The sequence below is a fragment of the Ixodes scapularis genome, unplaced genomic scaffold (assembly GCF_016920785.2).
Source record: "Ixodes scapularis isolate PalLabHiFi unplaced genomic scaffold, ASM1692078v2 PGA_scaffold13__105_contigs__length_92229423, whole genome shotgun sequence".
NCBI classification, from domain to species: Eukaryota; Metazoa; Arthropoda; class Arachnida; order Ixodida; family Ixodidae; genus Ixodes; species Ixodes scapularis.
In genome coordinates this window covers 19419386-19438905 of record NW_024609839.1, presented here as the reverse complement: position 1 = coordinate 19438905, position 19520 = coordinate 19419386, and the positions used below count along the sequence as shown (strand labels likewise).

The window sequence follows — 19520 nt, the reverse complement described above, 5'->3', positions numbered from 1 at the left end:
ACAGCCAATAGGTCCAGCACGGCACAGAGCACGAACAGAGACGATTGTCGCCGCCATGTTAAAATAAAACGAGGCTGAGCCAGGCCAAGCTTTAGTTTAGTACACGCATACTTTATTACAAATAAATATATAAATGTTGAAACAGTTTTTATTTATGTTTAAAATTTGTAATGTAAGTCGATTAAAACAGGAACATTTACGTTGCGTCAAATGAGTTTCGTCGTAACACCTGTCGTCAAACCAGCGAACGTCGCCGCATCGCCATCGCCATCGTCACCAAAATCAAAAACAAACCAAGCTGCAAACTCTCGGGCCACCGTATTTCGGGCGGTTTCAGGCCTTTAGGCTTACGGAAAAACATCGAAGAACGTTCTGGAAGAAACAAAGTGTCCCAGGTGCCGGCGTGCCCATAGAGCCAGCTGTGGGTTTCAGTCTACTTGGTGAGTACTTTTCCAGCCCTTTCTTTTCGGAGCGTGTATGGCGTGTTCTTGTGTGTGCAGGCAGCGTGAAAGCGGACGTGTGCGGTTCCTTGTCGCACACATTCTTTGCGCATTGGATGACCCTCAAGCTTTTTCCAAGGAAGTACCGGAACCGACCTGTCACTGAGCGAGCAGTCAAATGGCGGGAACGGACCCAGAGGCAAGGTCCCACGGGGGCGTGGGGCGCCGAGCGAGGCGCTTGGTGAGTGATCGGGGAGCTTTATCTCTTAGATCGGTGTTCAAGGCTTGAGTCCTGCAAATCGGGTGGTGGCTTGGTACCACCTAGCTAGGCGGTGTGTTTTGCGGAACCCATGACTGCTGAAGGTACCAGTTTGCGTCCTAGCGCTCGTATTTGCACCCCGTTTGTTTCCTCTGTGGGAGGTCGGATCCAAGTTCGATTTTCGTCCTGGGAAACTACTCGAAATATTGCGTGACCTGCGCCTTTGGAAGTACCGTCTGTATTGGTGACGTTGCTTGCGAAGAGTATAAGGAGTTATTTTTCGACTGTGGCACTGACTTTTTATACAAAGTGCTGTATATGTAGCGCTCATTTACTAACCCTCTGGCAATACTTTATTGTGAAGGTCGGGAGAAAAAAAACGCGCATTGAGTAGTGCCAAACAACAGAAAAAAAAGGTGTTCCAAACAACTTGAGGAGACCATGAGCTGATTTTCAAGCTACTGCCTCCTCAGCTTTCCTCCTCAGTTCATAAGCAAAGTAAGAAATCATGTGGTCTTATTTCACTGGAACCCAAAGTTTTCGCAGCAGTCTGAGAGTCAGCGAGAACAAAGCCTTTGATAAAATTCACGCTTTACATTTTTGCAAGCACCAACAGCCAAAAAGTATAAATTACGTGTAAGCGATTGAGCGAGCGAAGCGACAAGCAATGGCAACCATTTTGCTATCACTCAGTCAGTCTCGCGACAAGGTAATCGCTTGAAAGCGATGGGAGCAAGCAGTCAAGTAATTGAGCGACTTTTTCTAGAAATTCAGAAACCGAGCTACAGTGACAAGTCTCAGTTGCTCGTCTCGTTGCTTGCTAAACCGCTTACATGCGTTTCAGCCTTTATTGTGCGAATGCGAGAGAGACGTGCCACGAGTGAGTGCTGTGTTGCCAATCATTTCATTTAATTTATTTTCACCTTAAAGGGCAACTCCGCTCGATTTCGGAAATTTTGAGATAATGGGTGATATAAACGTAAAAAGTACTTCAAAAGAACCCTAGACCGTTTGTCTAATTAAAAGCAAAATATATTTCGTGCGATCTTGTTATTTACCATACTCGCAAACCGAAACTGAAACTTCGGCACAGCCGGGCAACATTGTACCCTCAACGTCAGTTGCATACGCAGCCACGTGGAATACAAGGGGTCACGTGATCTACCAGCTAGGGAAAGGGCGAGGAGTGAGGAGGGAGGACGCGGCGGCGAACAGGCAACGCAAGCAGCGACGAAGCAGGCTATGTAGGCGGCAACCCAGGCGGTTAGCAAATAGTATTTGCGGTTAGTCTGTTGGCACCGGTTGGCACGTATGTCAGCGAAACTCATCCCGTACAACTCTCTCTCCCTCGTTTTGTTTCTCTTGTTCTCGTTCATTTCTTTTTTCTTCATCTGTCTCGCCTCTTTGCTTCCTCAAACGTGGAGCGCGTCCGTAGCGCCGCCTGGTAAGCTCTCCCTGGAAAACAAAATACCAAGAAAAAAACTGCGTATGCAACAGACGTCAGTCAAAACGGAAATACAACGTTGGCTGCGCCGCACGTCGCCCGCTAAATTAGCGGATTTTGGTGACTTCGCGCGTCTCAGTTTTTGTCGGCCGGTTTAGTGATCTTTTAGGCGGTATTACGTTATAATATTTGACATTCGGTCTCTCTAGATGATACTAAAGAGGGTCGCAGTGTTTTTTAACAACCGAGAATGAAGCGGAGTTTCCCTTTAAGGGCATGGTCAGGATTCGTGCAGTGTGCAACTCGTGCACTGGCACTTACATGCCATTGTTATACAAATAAAGACAAACAAGAAAAGGAAGCTCATTAATCATACACAGTGGCAATAAAATACTTTTAACAAGAAAAATGGATCCGTAAGCTTGCTAGAAATACTTCTGGGATTACGATGGTGGATGGTAGGCTGTTCCAGTCGCAGATGGCTTGAGAAAGGAAAGACTGATTGAATGCGTTTGTGGAACTGGAAATACAAGATGATGTTCATTCCGGAGGTGATAACAAAGAGTTCTTGAGGTCGGGGCAATGATAGTCGACTTTATGAAGGAGGCAGAGGCGAGATAGCTTTATGCCGAGCTGCAAAGAATTCACTTCTAAGTACCTCTCCTTTCAGGGCTCTATTGCCATTTGCTTACAAGTGCTGCATGGGCCTCGTGCACTGGCACTTACACGCCAGTTCCAAAACTAACACAAACACGTCAGGGGGTTTTAGGCGGGTTAGCCATCCTACAAAATGGTGCTGCTCAGTTAATTTATATGAAGTTCAAAATGAACAGCACTCTTCATTGATGGCTGATTCATACGACGAACTGATCCACACAAAGGAGCACACTCACAAACGACAGGCAGGACGTACCAAACATGTTCGCGGCCCCACACTGCTGAGAAACTCTAACATTGTGCGATCACACTGTGACACAGTTGTCACAAATCGAAATCAACATTTTCTACTTTAAGGAAAGAACTCTGCGCCACTGTTACGTGCAGAGGGAGACTTAACACAATGATAGGCTTAGTGCGAAGCACCATTAGCTTTACTAAACAAAGTCATGATAAAAACAAGCGTAGTCCTACTCGAGGAGACTTTGGCGTAGAAGCGACGAAGTCCTGGGCTCGCCACGGGGCATTTGGAGACGCCTTCACTCACTCCGTGCTTGCGCCTTCAATACACCACAGCCACAAGAAAGTAGGGGTGCCGCAAACTTTTGGCAAACCGGATTTTTAGGTCGAGCATTTGGGGTTCGACTGTGTCAAACCGGTTCGACAAACCTTCGAAACTTTTAACCAGATTTGACTTGTTCGACTTTGTGGACAGCGTGGCAAGACCATGATACAAGCATGCCTAGGTCTACAAAAATTGTGTTTCACTCAAAAGGTTATTTTAATTTTATAAACAGTTGCAAATAAAAGAAACTAACTCTAACTACTGAACAAGTTAATAACTTACTTTTTTGTACTGTATTAACTGGAATAACCAATAGGTGCTGCCCTTAATTCATCCCTTAGCCATCACCATCCAATCCGAAGCCAACTGGCCAGCATGTCGCGCGTGCGAACAGCAGTCGAACATTTTTCTAACTTTTCGCAAGAAGTTGGAAAAAGTCGAACCTGGTCAAACTCGAACGTCGGCTGGTTTGTGACACCCCTACAAGAAAGGTCTTGCTGGCTGAACGGTTCATTGGAGATGCAAAGCGCTTCCGTCGTTCTAGACACGATTTGACAGAAGCTTTTTGACGCAGATGAATACCAGAATCTGCACCGTGTCAGCCCGGCAAAGTTCCTCATACCAACTTTTTTGATATGAGAAATGGAATGAAAGAATGTTTTGTGGCAATAGTTAGGGTCATTTTGCTTTAAAAGTCTTACTTCCAATTTTCAGAAAGGCACAAGCATTGGAGACCAGCTGCCTCCACAATCATGCCCCCCCTGCTTTCCCGGTAGTTGCTGTTGGTGAGTAACCTGAGCCTTTGTCTTTTCTACCTTTCTAATAGAAATGAATGGTTCTTCCACACGTGCTAAAGTGAGAAGTATGCTACTGCTATGTTTTTCAGTTTTGTAACCCTTTATTTCCTCAGACCAAAAATTTTTCTTCAGCTTGGTTCAGATGCCCAATACATTCATGGAATATTGTGTCCAGAAATTTCAATTGTGCATTGTGTGTATGTTTGGGGGGGGGGGGGGGGGAGCTTACTTCGCTGGTCCATTTGGTAGACAGGACATTGTGAGAAAGAGAAGTGTAGATAAAATACAAGTGCAAGTACTTGTATTTTAGACATGAAAAAATTAGAATATGAAACAATATGACGTCCTGTCTTCCTCTTTCTTGTTACTTTCTGTAACCTAGTCTTGTGACTTAGAATCATATACTACTACATAAGATTCAATGACATGGAAGGTACTGCAGCTCCTTAAACCCTTAAAAAACACATGCAAAGGAAAAAAAACATTTTTTTTTAAAACAGCCTTGATGGAAAAAGATTGCTTTAGAACAAATTTACAACGAAAAAATACAATTTTTAGAGCTATATTTATGGCGCAAAACGAATTTGTAGTTGGCGCCCGTGAGAGCCGTCGCTGGTCACGTGTTAGACCTGTGCACCGCCGCGCTGTGTCGCCGAAGCCGCGGAGACCCGCTGCCGCCGCATGCTAAGCACTGTGCGCTGCCGCTCCAATGCATTTCTCTACGGCGGCGCCGCCGTCGTCGTGCAAGTTTGTGTGCTCTGGGGTGCCGCCGCCGTCATCTTACCGGTGCACAGGTTTATTACGTCTGCTTGCGCTTTTTCAGGAGCTTCCTTTGGGCTCTAAAAGTAACTTATTAATCTTTGTTTTTTGTTGCACTTCAATTGAAGATGAATAAGTAACTTTTCGAGACCATACGAAGCATCCGAAAGAGTGCAAGTACCGTAGAATACTGTGCATCCGCCCACACCACACTAAGCGCCCATTCCCAAATTTGTAGGATCTTAGAAAATACACAAAGTACATTTTTTCCATTTTTTCACGATTATCTCCAAAGTTTGAGTGGGCGCTTGCTCGGTATTTTACGGTACCATGTGACAAATAGCGGCCAATCACGTGATAAATAAGGGCCACTTCTCCGCGGTGCCCGCGGGCGCCAACTACAAATTCGTTTAGCGCCGTAAATATAGCTCTAAAAATTTTTCTTTTTCGTTGTAAATTTGTTTTATGACTTCCTTTTCCTAATCCGGCTGTTTAAAAAAAAAGTTTGCTTTCTTTGCATGTGTCCTTTAACTGTTTTAAGCAAGCCTAGCTCTTCCACCTAGAGCCGTTCCCTAGGGGTTTAGGAGGAATGTAGCACGTCCACGCATCCTACCTTGCCCCTTGGCTGTTTTGGACGTCCCAGGCCCGCTCCGAGCTTATTTTGCGGTGCAGCTGAGAGATGGCAGCACGCATATTTTTATTGTACACGTTTTTAAGGATGGCGACCGATTGTGGAGGCACGTGCGGCCCAAGCCGCACAAACTTTAAAAAAAGAAAAAAAAAAAAAAAATTTAGGATGAAAAACTGTAAAACAAAAACCGGTTAAGTGGTTAAGGTGAATATTGTGCGACATCATTATGCAGTTTCCTTGTTTCTTCGAGAATATCTAATTGGATACGAAACACATTTTCATGACGTGCAGGCAACGTCAACAAAAATGTTAAGTGATTGCAGACTCCGCAGTCCATCTGTGGCTGATTTACACGACGTGCTAATCCGCGGATGGGTTTATCACGTGACAAGACGTCCATGGAACGTTAGTCCCCCAAGCGCATCCACACTAAGGAGACGAGCAGGCGACAGCGAGGACATACTATACCTATTCGCAGCCTTGCAATTTTGCAAAACGCCTACATCGCAGTGTGGCACTGTTTTCCAAGAGCAGAAGTGATGTTTGCGACTAGGATCACGGTGCTATGATGAAGAGGAATCGTTGTGTGCCGCTGTTACATACCAAGTGGGCTAAAACATAGTTGCAGGCTTAGAGCGAAGTGTCACTTACTTTACTAACGACATGACACAAGTATGATCCTGCTTCAGGAGGCTTCAGCATCATAGCGATAAAGTCCTGGGGTCGCGGAGAGGCATTCGGAAATACCTTTACACACTGCTCGCTTGTGCACCACTCTTCAGCACAAGCCATAAGAAAGGTCTTGCTGGATGGAAAACTGGGTGGATCTGCAGGACAGATTGCAGCATGCTAGGCGAGTTTTGACAAGCTTCTTGACACCAACCCGGAGGAGTACCAGGACCTGTGGCGTGTCAGCCGGGCAAAGTTCTTGCAGCTTCTTTCACGCGTGGAGATTTAAGAGTGGCGCGACAAAGCAATGATCCACTCTCTTTGTTTGACTGATTTGAAAACAAAAATATTCGTGAGCTGTTGCTACTCCACCATAAAAACGCTTTTCGAGTTACTCACTTGCCAAAAATCTGCGATTAAGGAGGCACTCTGCCCTTTCAGTATGGGTGTCCGCGGACGAGGGACAAATCTCAGGAATAGCCTACATGATGGCAACTTGACAAATGGTGCACGGATGAAAATTGCAATTCGATGTATCATGTGAATTTGCCATTATTTGGCAATTATCCTAATATGATCAGTTGATCCTAATTAAGAAAGAACAATTGTTTTCTGAAACAATGTAATGAAAGGAGGTTTTTATAAATAATGCCTGCTCATAATGGAAAAGGCTTGGTGGATCAGAGACTTTCCATAGATCAGATATTACGAATTGCAGGCGTATGCTTAATTGAGAGAAGAGTAAAAGTACAGGCAAGGGTGGTGAATTGCATACATAACTAAACCTGAGACGCCGGAAGAAGGACGCGAAAAAGAGAACATCAAACACAACACGTCTCAACCACAGCTGCATTTTTTTTTTTTACTTCTTAGTCGGTGGGTTGACTTTGGCAAGTGTGGGAACGTTGAGGGCAGTTCTTTTTTCCCCCTTGCTGACAATCTGGGGGTGTGACTTAGTGTGAGGGTTCTTGGCATTGACTGCGGTGTACCCCTATAAAATGGTGTGGTTTTAGTATGAACCTGCAGCTGTGTTCGAGACATTATGTGTGTCGTCCTCTTTTTTGTGTCCTCCTTTTTCCTTCTTCCGGTGTCTCATATTTAGTTATATATGCTTAATCCATGCTCAAAGTGAAGACATGAGCTTGTGCTGGCATTGCCAACCTTGTGTGCATGGTCTATGAAAAGTGCTTAATGACTGTGGTTAAGAGAGAGGAGTTTCTGCTTTCAAGAACAGCATGGGGTGAATGGAAAAGTGTTCTCACAAACAATGAATTCTCCGGGTTACCCACTCAGTCTAACGGAAGGATGTAGGATAAGCATTTTGAATTCTTTAGGATTTGCCAAGGGATAAAAAAAAATGCACAGAAAAGTAGGGGGAGGAGAATGGCACAAACATTTTGGGGCTTGTGTTCTTACATTTGAATTTTTTGTGCAGGAAGCATTAAGGCCCGTTCACACTCTTGCAACCGAGTATGACCGTGAGAGACGAGACCAGTTTTCAAGCCACTTGCAATCTCTTAGAACCAGCTGCGTTCTGGCGCATCCCGTCCTAAGAACTCGCAAAAGGCTTAAAAACCGGTCTGGTCTCTCTCGGTCTTACTCGGTCACAAGAGTGTGAACGGCACTTTACTGAAACAGCACTTCAGTCCTGGGGGCAATAAGTCATTGCTAGTCAATACCTGATTCCACTGATGCATATCAGGCAAACACCTCTTAAAGGGGCACTGACACCCCAAAGGTCGTATTTATTTTTATTGTCTAAAACGATGCAAGTTGCAGTCATAGACACGCAAAAAAAAAAACGCATCGCAAAAAAAAAATTTTTGCGCGCGCGCGCGCCTTTTTATTTTTGGCGTTTGATTTTCCCGCCTCTTGCCTCCTCGCTTCTTTTGATCGGTGACGTCAAAAATCAGGAGATTTAGAAGCTTTGTAGGCGACATCTCTATAACATTTAATTACGGCAATCCTAAAACATGTTTTTTAACGCAATTGCGAACGCACTACGGCCCTTCTTTTTGAAATACCAAAAATCGGGAGTTTGTTGTGGTGCCGTCTCCTGGATTTGTATCCTCAAACGGAAAACAGGCGACACCGCTCAAAACCGGTCCGTCGCAACGCCGCCGCTCGCTCCTTTCCTCCTCGCTTTGGGTCGCCATGGCAACAGCAGGGAGTGGTGAAAGAAAGTCGACTCTCAGGTCTCCGCAATTTTTGACGTCAAGGCACCGGCGCCGATCGCGCGGGAACTTCGAATTCGGCATTTGGAAATTGTTTTTTTACTTCACAAATACTGAATTCCCAAATTTCAAATTTTGAGGGTAATGTCCCGGCATCGTTTTCAATAATTTGGGTAATAAAAAAAAAAATAATGATTTTGATGTGTCAGTGCCCCTTTAAAGGGCCCCTGGAAAAAAAAAGTTTTTTTGAACAGTTTGATAAGGACACTCGTGCCAAAAAATAAATTTTATGCGAAAATAATTAATTTTTTAGAGCAATATTGACGGCAAGAAATTTATTTTAAATTCTGCGCGCAAAGTCCATGACGTCCCGGAATGGTCATTCGCTCTCGCCACCTCAACACAAAGGCGAAGCTGATCTCCCTCTCCTCTACTCGCTCGAAGTGCCCAGAGGAAACAGGTGGAAAGGAGGTGACTACCGACTAAATTGCGTCTCGCGCCGTCAATATTGCTCTGACCAATTTTTTTTTCACATAAAATTAATTATTTGACACGTGTGTCCCAACAAGTCTGTTTAAAAACAACATTTGTTTTTCTTTTCTGGGGCCCTTTACTGAAACAACTTTGCTCTCATTGTTCTAATTTAACACTATTGTGGGAAATGACTTTCAGGAAGCATGAACTGCAAAATTCGCACGTGAAAAGGATTGGTAATTTTTAACAAGATGTTTTGTCTCTTCCAGTTGTACCAAAAAGTGCATAAGGGGTGGACATTACTTAACCATCATTTCAATCCTGGGGACATGGAGTCATTGCTAACCAGGACCGGTCACTGCTAGCCAAAACAAGACTTCATAGGTGCATATCAGGTTAGTACTTTTTTCTGGTATTTATTTTTTTATTTTAACGAGAAAACCTTGAAATGTAGAACAGTAATTCTTTCAGAATATACATAGTTTCTAATTTCCAGAGAATTGAGCTCATCTTTCTGAAGTTCCAAATCAAAAGCACAGGCTGTAACCTATTTTTGCCAAACATCTTGCAGTTTTGTTGGTTTGCTTTTCATAATGAACGATTCAACTCTGTTGGTGCAAGGGCATCGATAGATTTCTGGAACCATTAAACACAGATGGAGCACCTTATCTGGCGTGTGGCTTGTTAAAGGGATACTGAACCGAAATTTGAATTTCGCGAAATAAGGCTCTAGAAGCGTTGAACAGGACTCTACGAACTCCAAAACATTACTCGTACATCGATATCTCAAACAGATCGCTGCACTTTTGGAAAAGAAGGGCACGATCAAGCGAGGTCTTTGACATCACTGTTCTCCGGGAGAATTTGAGAATGAGGGGAAGCGGCCTCGCTTCTCTCCTCCTCGCTTCGGTTCACCAGCTTGACACGGGACGTAGCGAGGAGGAGAGGGAATAAGAATCGTGACGTGCCTTGTCTCGTCGGCCTCCTCGGCCGGGCACTTCTTTTCTAAAAATATGGCGATCCGTTAGAGATATCGCTGTATGAGTGATGTTCTTGGGTTTTGCACCGTCCCGCCTATCTGTCCAGCCTTGTTTTGTGAGTTCAAATTTTCTGTTCAGTATCCCTTTAACCTCGAGGTGTATGTCCTATGCCTTCTTCCAGGTGCTGGGCATGTTGAGTTTGCGATCCTTTACCCTTACTCCGAGTGCAGCAACTATACTCTGTGTTTCACAATAACTTGACGAGCTGTGGAGGCTGCGGCCTTCCCGACCCAATAAGAGCGTCGAAGCAAGGCACGTGACAGCAACCCCATGGTTGAGGTCGCTGTCGAATCGCTTGGTTGAGATTGCTGTCGAATCGTTTTTACGAATCGCCTACAATTGCTGAAAAAGTAGGTCCCGTAAACAATTCCGGTAAAGTGTAAACACATTGGAATCTATATGGAGATCCCACTGCATCGCAAAAATTAGAACCCGCGAATTATTTCAAAACTTCAGCTTCGACCTTAATTGCGAAATATGGAGCCCGCGAAAAATAAGTCTGCAGTAAGCACAAATAAAGTTATTTCCTTATGAATTCCAGGATTTGAGTGTTTCTGGCTTACATTTGTCTAGTCTAAACTAAAATTTTGTGCTTAATGGACTGCAGGGATGATTTACTTAACTAAAAGTTCCTGTTCATGCATAGAATAATTTATTAATTATACTATACTAAGATTATGTGGCTACACTTCCATTAAAGGTGTAGGGAAACGAAATTTCAGCGCTCATTTTCTAGCTTTAATGTGTTGCATGTTGCACCCTAACCTCAAAATCACCAGTGTTCCGTTGAAAAGCACAAGAAAACTAATTTTAAGGGGGAACACTACTCCGGAAGGCTAACTTTTGAACCGATTGTCTTATTTGCATGAAATTTGCAGGGTGTACTCAGGGCACTGGACAAAGATGCCGTGGAAATGTTCAACCCTATAAATTTATCCCACGATGAGTTACATAAAAGTTCATAATAAAAAAAGTGTATCTGCTGAGGAAAGCTATTGTTTAGAAAGGGTAATGAAAATGGCCAGTTTTTTTTGCTGGAACATACAGCAGAATACTTGCTTCAGACAACTATGAAAAGAAATTTCAAAAATTATAAAATTTATTCACAAAAAAAAAAATATGGAAAAAAATATTTTTTTTGGTGTACATTTGATTAAAAGAAATATAAACTTTTCATAACAAAAGAGCAGAAAAATGCAGAAAGTAAGTTCACAGTCGTGTTCTCCAGAAAATTTCGATATAGAAAAACCAAAATATATCTGCACGCATAATTTGATAATGAAATGATAGCTTCCCTGAACTGATATTTGACACTGAAAAGTGAACCTGAGATAAATGCACTTGAAGTTTCATGATAACGCTTTAAAAATTAATTTTTGCGTCTTAAATGTCAGAAATTCTTTCCACCATTGTAGGTGATGTCTTCTTGAAACGTCTTCTGATATACTGACATTGCTTTCAGCTATTTTCCCTTGTGGATGACGAGTGCTACGCAGTGCAGCACACCTCACCAACATATAAAGAATAATTTTTTGTGACACTGTTTGTTAGCGCACATTGACAAGGCTTTGTGAGAGTGTTTTTTGTCATCCATACATGCCAAAACTTTGAAAGTTCTAAATATGCATTTTTAAAAAAAAAAGGTGCAATTCAAGGTAGTGTCCCCCCTTAAAGCTAAATAAACGACTTTCAATGTGCACCTGGTGGATGCATTCTGTTATGATCGGCCACCCAGAGAGCAGGTTCGGCTTCCTGGCAGCGCCATCGACCTCCCATCGACTGACCAGAGTCTCGGGCTCGGCATTCTGGCGCCGCCGAACATGCTGACCGACGCGGCGTGGGTGGGGTGCAGCTTCCGAGCGACGCCGAGCGGGCCACCCGGCACAGCGGGAGCTGACCCCCCTGACACCCCGCTGAGAAACAGAGGCCCGCTTCCTCTGCCTTCGGACCGGGTGCTAACGAACGATGGAGACAAGTGGAGACGTTTGGGTCTCGGCGTATGATCGGGACAGCTGCCTGTTCCTGCGTTCTTCTGGGAAACGGGACGAGAGGGATGCTTGGACCGGGGTGTGACCACGTGGGAGGTCTGCGTCCCGGGAGACTGCAGAGACGTCCCGTGGTGACGAAAGTTGTATGCTATGTAAGTTGACGAAAGTTGTATGTTATGTATTTTCCGTCATGCGGTGATGTATTGCCTGGATAAATGTTTGTGATTGTTTTCAAAATGTGAAAGTTGCAGAAGGTAGATGATTTTAAATATTAGGTCAGTCATAAAATTTAAGTCAATAGACCCTTTTCCAACGTCAGTGCGAACGCCTGTCCGCCATTGCTTGCTCTCATACTCTGAGCATATACTGAAAGCGAGCCCTGCGTCAGCGTTCAGCGAGAACTCAGATCCAGTCACGCACTTCGTGAGCAAGCAGTACTGACAGCCATTGTTGCTTGATAGACTTTTGAAAAGGGTTTACTGACTAGATTGATATTGTACAAATTATTTTACGAGAACATGTAATGTGACTGTCGGTTTTGTTTACATTACTTTCAGATGCCCCGACGGAGGTGCGTCAGCCTGTGACCAACTGGGAAAGCAGATGCAGCTCGCCTCAAAGAATTGCCTCATTAGCATGCACGAGCTACTTCAAAGCCTGAGACTGGAGGACAAATAAACGAGCCTGCGGGTGGAATGCATGTTCACAATTTCTCGAAGTTCGAGCATTTCTCTGTGCATGCACTTTCTGCTATCTGGCATAGGCTTTAAAAGGAAAGTGTTTCCCTGCTGAACTTCATGTTTCACTGATGAGTGAACCATGTGGTTAACACGATCGATATACACCAATACGCGGCTCTGACGTAACGTTGCTACGGTGGCGCTGCTACTGTTAGGGCGCATGTGCAGACGCTTTACGTCACGTGAATGTCGCTCTTGCGCACACGCAGTGCTTGCACCTCGTGTAGAAACTGAATTTGTTCACACCTCGTGAAAGCTTGTTGGTAAATAGTGCGTTGGCCTATAGATCATATCAACGATTTAAACTGCATGAACAATATCATCCATAACAACCATAGGCCATACAAACCATATGGACCATACAAACCGTACCAACCCGTATCAACCATATGACCCGTACCAACCGTATGAACCATATGACCCGTACCAACCGTATGAACCATATGACCCATACGAACCATATGACCCGTACCAACCATATGACCCGTACCAACCGTATGACCCGTACCAACCGTATGACCCGTATCCCATAACGCTATATGAAGACCCGTATGGAAAATTCATATGGTTTTTTTCAGTAGGGGCGAACCACCCTAGGGTCGATTTCGAAAGGTTTCGATATTTTCGACCCGAACTGATGCTCGAATTCGAAAGGCTTCTATATTTTCGACTATACGGAGGTTTGAAATCGAAAAATTCGCAGCTTTCCTAAATCGCGGGGTTTCGAAATCGAAAAGTTCGAAGCTTTCACGGTTTCTAAAAGTTGGGGTCGATTATTTCGAATTTTTGTTTACTTGAGGTTGGATAAATTTAAAGATTTCGAACTTCCCTAATTTGAAATTCGAGAGATTTGAACGTTTCGAATTGCTTTAGATCTAAAATTAGAGCGTTTCGAATTTTTAAAGACAAAGGTCGATAAATTCCAAGATTTCGATTTTCTTTTTACATAAAGTTCGAAAAGGTCGAAGGTTTCGATTCTCTTTCAAAACAAAATTAAAAAAAAAAAACTTTTAAGGTTTTAAATTTTTTTGATGTCCAAGTGCGCAAAGTTCGAAGTCGGGTTTTCATGTTCCGCCACCAGTTTCAGTTTCAAATAACGTTTTCACGCCACACTGGTTTTCACAAAATCAGGTTTAGAAAAGTTCGGGTGTGATATTTAGACTGCGCGAAGTTGGTCAGGCAATTAAATGAGACGACGAGTGTCCGGGATGTGCTGGAATATTTGCCAGTGCAGAGTGACCTGTGACAATAGATCAGTAATTGTGACCGCCAGCCCGGGGTGGTCATTAACGTGCATCACGAAGTAGTGATTCTACGAACGCACTGTTTAACGATACTCATCCAGTTCAAAACGGCCGGGGGCAGGCAGGTGGTTGAGGCTCAGAGAAACCTTGAAGTGATCTGGCAAACTGCCCCCCTACCCCCTTGCAGGCTGGTAGTAATCCGATCAAACGCCGCCCGAGTGACGCTGGCCATAGCCTCCAGAGGAGACTATGCGCTGGCATATAGTAAGTTTAGTTTGTACATGATGCAAAATCCTGAGACTGGGAATGAAATTTTGAAGAAAAAGTGTAACAAGGCAGAAAGAAAGGGACAGGACAACGCCTCAAACTCAGCTCTGGGAATGAAATTTTAAAGAAAAATTGTAAGAAGACAGAAAAAAAGGGGACAGGACAACGTCTCAAACTCAGCTCAGGAAAACGTCTCAAACTCAACTCAGCTAAGTTTGAGACGTGGTCCTGTTCCTTTTTTTCTTTCTTTTTACACTATTTCTTGCGAATTTCATTCCCAGTCTCGGGGTATTTTGTATCATGATCAACATACACCAGCTTGCCTGCATCTTGACATTTTTTTTTTTTTGTAATTGCTTTGGAGGTTTATTTTCCGGGGCGGAAGAAACGCCGAGCAAGAAGCACAGAAGTTGATGCAACTTGAGGTCGAGGAGCGTTCTACAATACCAGTGGCGTCGGAAGCGAAAAAACGGAGGGGGGCGGCTCCAGTCTCTCCCTCCCCCCCCCCTCCCCCTCCCAGATATTTCGGACTGTTAAAGAAAACAATACAGGGAAAGAGGGCATGGTCTAGCTTCTTTTAATCTGAAATTATTTATGCATATGTATAGCTACTGTCGCTCTTCACTGCATAAAAGATCGCGTAGATGGTCATTGTTAGAAACTCGTTGTCAGAAGGCACTACTCGTCACATGCTCGGTGGCTCGGAAGTTCAAAGCTATGTCTTTTCGCCCTAAATAACTGTGCCATTGGTAAAAAATAATCAATAAATACACATAACAATAAATGCAAAAATAAAAAGCTGGAGAGAAAAAAGAACTATCAAGAACCAGCCGGAAGTGTTGTATTCTTGCATATTCAGAGGCCCAGAACTATGAAACAAGTTTCTCCCACCAAAATGTGTACAGGCCAAAAGAAACACGTCCCAAAAACGTAAATTGAGAAAAAAATGTGTTTTTTTTATGACGTGCTGAACTTGAACAATTTTAGAAATCTTCCCCCATGAGTTAATTTGTTCCTCAACGGGGGGAAAAAAGAAATACATCATTTTGTATTATGTAGATGGTAATGGTATGTACTGTCTCTGGTGTTAATTTAACTGCGATACCTAAAGAATATAGGCGAAAAAAATTACCAAGTTTAGGGCATAATTGCCCGTAGGTATATGTTTTGATATTTCTTCGAAACTCGTCTTGAACAACAATAATCATATCTTAAGACGACACTTACCTCGGCTATACATAGATCATTCTTTAAAAAAGTTTAACATCTCTACCATAAATAGCTTCGGCTATAGCGCGCTTCAAATACGGCACGAACGACAATTGTCAAAAACCCGTCGTCCTTCCTCGCTCCTTCGGGAATCTATTTCTTTAAAACCAAGCATGCCAGATGATTGAAATAAACGGCATTGTCTTTCGCAAGGAATGTGGCAACGCATGTAAAATTGCGAAAAAATAAATTGCGAATGTACCTCACTGCTTGAATCTAAATAAAACCGCCCGCCGGTTTTTTGAAGTTCGACGAACTTCGAACTTTTACCCTAAAAGCTCGAAGTTCGTCAAACCTTTGACGTTTCAGGAATCGAAAGTTCGACAATTTTTGAATTCTGTAGATTAATAAGTTCGAAAGTTCGTAAATTTTCGAATTTCTTAGCGTAGGAAAGTGCAAGAAGGTCGAAAGGTCGAAAATCATCGATTTTTTAGTCTATCAAGTTCGAAAGTTCGACAAGCATCGAATTTTGCCGGGTAATAAGTTCGAAATCTCGGAAAGCGTCGAACTTCTTAGTTTAATAAGTTCTAAAATTCGACTTCCGTCGAATTTCTCAATATGGAAACTTCGAAAATTCGAAATCTTTTGAACCACTTGAATCGATCATCGAAACTTAGGTCGAAAAAAGTTCGCGGCATACCTACACGGGATTAAATATAAAGATGGACGACTTTAATTCACAGTATGATTGATTTTGTTTATGTGCCTAAATCTTGTCACTTTACCTGTTGATATTTCACGCACATTTTACGCCATATCGAAATAAAAGGGCACGGCGAGATTGGTGCGTTTTCCACCCATCGGAGATAACACGCCAGCTCGTTGTCCTTTTCGAGCATTGCACGGCGCTCCGGTACGCGAACAGTTAGAAAGCAGTCCGCCAGTGCCGTTGCCAGGAAATGTTTTCAGGGGATGCTTTCCTTTGCCCAGACCATTCAAAAGTAGAAAAAAAAAATCAAGAAAGAGGAAAAGAAATCCCGGAAACACAATTTTAGTTGCTATTTTTCTGTTTCTCAGAAGACAAGAATTCAACCTTTTTTATTTCGTCCCTCCGATCTTTAAAGAGGGGAACTTTACTGTGGAACAACGAAAACACGCAATCATAAAATATAATAATGCGCTTTGAACAAAAAAGTCTAGACAGGCTCACAAAATATTCCGGTGCGTTCCCTTCTCTGTGGAACACTGGGGTATCCAATGACTGAAAACTACGTAAGAGTGCCAAAAATAGCGAAGTTTAAAATACGATTACACATAAAAACTCCAATGCGCACTGACCGGGGCAACGAGCAAGTGAAACGTCACGCTCATTGTTCCTGCGCACATTTTTCAGAAATGATCGTGTTGTGGTCATGTTTCTGGTTTTTTTCGTTCTTCGTTGTGGTTTTCCGAGAAAGTGGCAGAGAAAAGTACCAGTTTCTATCGTTTTGTGGGGTCTAAACATTTAGTGGAAGCTGCGGTCGGTCGATCGAAAGAAGCGAGAGGACCCTTTCGGAGCTGTCTTGGATGTTCCCGTGAATGTTCAAATGTGCAACCCCTATACTCCGTTCACCCCTAGCTGAGACTAGAAGCTCCGCCTTCAGCGCGAGCTTTCTGCCCTTGCTGGCACAAGTCTGAACGCGCAGGCGCGCGCAAACAAAGCACAGCGGAAGCCAGCGAGCTCGCGCTGAAGGCGGAGCTTCTGGTCCGAGCTAAGAACGGAGTAGCAAGCGCTCCGGGGACGTTGATGCTCTCAGGTATGGCTCCCGTCTTCGGAGTCTCGAGACCGAACGTTCCGCCTCAGCGGCGCTAACGGGCATGGTGGCCAGGATTTGCAGCAGGCGATTGACATTACAATACAAGACCTGGGGACCAAGGCAAATTGTCTCTACCGGTGACACGCGCTAAGCGGTGCGGTCCCTTCACATCTGTGTCCAAACCAGAACTTCCTCAGACAGTTTGTTTAATGAAACGAATGCTCCGCACAGGCTGGTGATTGGCCAAACCCGAGGATTGCGACATTGATACCGACGTCGTTGGCCATGACATTGCTCTCGCCTAGGGTGGACGATGCTGCCTGACGTGAATGTGCCGACTCTGTTGGAGACGTTGATGGCACGCTTGAAGTTGTAGGTCAATAATCATTATTTAAAAAAGCGTCAAGCGACAGCTTTGGCTATTGAATTAATTTTTGAGAGTCTATATACGTAAAGGAACTTTCACGACTCACGTGTTGAACGCAAGATTAAAGAAGTAACCTCGGTACGCTTTGACTGCAGTGATTAAAGAAGTAACCTCGGTACGCTTTGAAACCAAAAGAATTATGAGCATTCCAAAGTGCTTCTACGGTGCATATGCTGCCGCATTTCTCTCCCGTTTTTTTCTTTTTTACATTTTGGTATGCCCCCAAAACAAATAAAAGACGGGACGAAAAGAAAAAAAGAAAGCTAAGCTGTTTGTCATTTTGTCGTCCTGTTTGTAGGGTTGTAGGGTTTGCAAAGTCAAAGTATTGCTATTTTGAAATTTTGTTTCGCTGCCCTGATACTGGCGTGGAGTCCTTGAGGCTCAAAGAGTAGGGGAACTTTATTCAAGCCGCCTGCATTTTCCGAGGCGAGGCCAGCGTCCTTCGAGGTCAGGATTTCGCGGCTTATGTGACGTCAGGAGCGGAGTCATCCGCACCTGCGAGCCCGAAGAAAGGCTTAGGTTGCTAATAACACTGTCGAGTTTGGCGAGAGCTCTTCGGAAAGCCGGAGCCGGACTTCTATTTTTCACGCTCACGCAGTCCACGGACAGTGTTGTCATCTTCGTTTTGCTTTGGAATGTTCCGGCCCCTCGCCGTAGTGGGTTGTCGAACAGAAAGAGAAGCACATAGGACTTTTAATGCCTTCACAAAAAAAAAAAAAAAAAAAAAAAGCTGACAATGAAAAAAGTGGAAGCCGTTTACAAATCCCTGTAACGCCGAATTGGAGCGCAGCTCTTGAGGAGGAGGAGTGAAGGGTACTCAGGGGAGGGTAGACCCCTCCCCCTTCTCCTCCTCCTCCCCTCATTCTTTAATATGCTCCGGGGGGGGGTGTCACGTGACTTCGGGGAGGGGGTCACGTGACCTCGGGGAGGCGTGACCTGGGGGTGACCTCAAGGCCACGTGACCCCAAAGGTGACCCCCACGTGACCTTGGGGGTCACGTGACCTGGAGGGGTCACGTGACCTCGGGGGTCACGTGACCTCAGAGGGGTCACGTGACCTCAGAGGGGTCACGTGACCTGGGGGTCACGTGGGGTCACGTGACCTTGAGATGACCTTGGAAGGGGTCACGTGACCTTGGGGGTCACGTGACCTCGGGGGTCACGTGACGGGGAGGCGACCACGTGACCTCGGGGGTCACGTGACCTCAGAGGGGTCACGTGACCTTCAAAGGGTCACGTGGGGTCATGTTGGGGTCACGTGACCTTGAGATGACCTTGGAAGGGGTCACGTGACCTCGAGGGGTCACGTGACCTTCAGGGGGTCACGTGGGGTCACGTGACCTTGAGATGACCTTGGGAGGGGTCACGTGACCTTGGGGGGTCACGTGACCTTGGGATGACCTTGGTTACGCCGACGGCGACGGGGACGGCGACGCCGACGCCGACGCCGACGGCGACGCCGCTCAAGCCGGGAACGGGCCCCTAAGAGCTGCGCTCTAAAAGGGAAAGGGGGAAAGAGGAAAACCATGCAATTTCGAAGGTGCTTCGACCCTTGAACACGACCTGGCTACGCCAATGTCTGGTTTATCAGCGCGGCCAGCCAGCGCATTCCGACGAGCTGCCACCTTGAGCATGCGTGTCTTCGCGGCAACCGCGTCGTATTTACACGTACCGTATGTCGGATTCCCAGTCGGTACCTTTTCGTTCCCGTGGTTTGGACCCAGTTCAAAACAACGATTCGGGGTAGTGGTTAGCAGATCGAAAACAAACAAATGTTGGGGGATAACGAATGCAGACCAGCATTTATTTTCTCCAAAATCTCACACAAATGTGATAAAACACAAATCACACTGTCGGGTTTGTCGAAACTAGCTGCTTGGCGGATTTTCCGGAGTGGTGTCAAGCGACTCTGGTGATTCCGCCGGAATGCTTCGATGAAAT

At 44.7% G+C, this 19520-nt stretch overlaps 1 long non-coding RNA gene across 1 annotated transcript; it reads left to right on the top strand.

Moving 5' to 3' along the window:
- The first annotated feature begins 626 nt into the window (after window positions 1-626).
- Window positions 627-9258, top strand: LOC121835522. Its single transcript, XR_006077628.1, has 3 exons — window positions 627-681; window positions 4080-4150; window positions 9139-9258. It is a non-coding gene; the product is annotated as an uncharacterized LOC121835522 (long non-coding RNA).
- The last annotated feature ends 10262 nt before the right edge of the window (window positions 9259-19520 follow it).